This window comes from Aplysia californica, unplaced genomic scaffold, assembly GCF_000002075.1.
Source record: "Aplysia californica isolate F4 #8 unplaced genomic scaffold, AplCal3.0 scaffold00071, whole genome shotgun sequence".
NCBI classification, from domain to species: domain Eukaryota; kingdom Metazoa; phylum Mollusca; class Gastropoda; order Aplysiida; family Aplysiidae; genus Aplysia; species Aplysia californica.
In genome coordinates this window covers 1,840,167-1,840,784 of record NW_004797341.1, presented here as the reverse complement: position 1 = coordinate 1,840,784, position 618 = coordinate 1,840,167, and positions in this window count along the sequence as shown.

Genomic DNA, 618 nt, shown 5'->3' with positions numbered 1-618 from the left:
CAATGTCAGGCTCCTGGGGGAGGGGGGGTTGAACTCAGGAGACTACAGTTGCGAGTCCGAGGGTCTAAATACTAGGCCACCGATGTCACGCAGAAGCATTATTTCGACAGACCCCGACAGAGCTCTCCAGTCTCCGACGGGAGGATCCTCGCCGAGAGTTGCTCTAGAGCCCGCGGATGTCATAATTTATTCATACTGACCTGGTGACTAATCGCGAGCCTTTCATCTTTGGACTGACGGAGGGAGGAGGTGGAAAGGTCGAAGATAAAAGAAGAAAAGGGAGGAGTGGGGGGGGGGGAGTCAGAAGGAGGAAGGGAAGGACTCAAAGTTAAGAGGATTGCTCGTGGGGGGAGAGAACCTTTTACTGGTGAAGACGTGTTTGAAATGAGCCAAAATACTGTGAACGTTTTTTGGTGACAAATTGTATGAGTATGACTCAATATGAAAAATGAATGTACGATGAGAATGATGCATGAAGTGTGAATGTATGATGTCATAATTGGTCGCTTGTAAGCACAAGGGGGCTATCCCGAAAATGTTGCTTTGGGAAAATCAAAGGTAACGTTTTTCCCCCTTGTTCAGTTTCTTCAAAAGACAAGGAGAGTTTTCTCTATAACC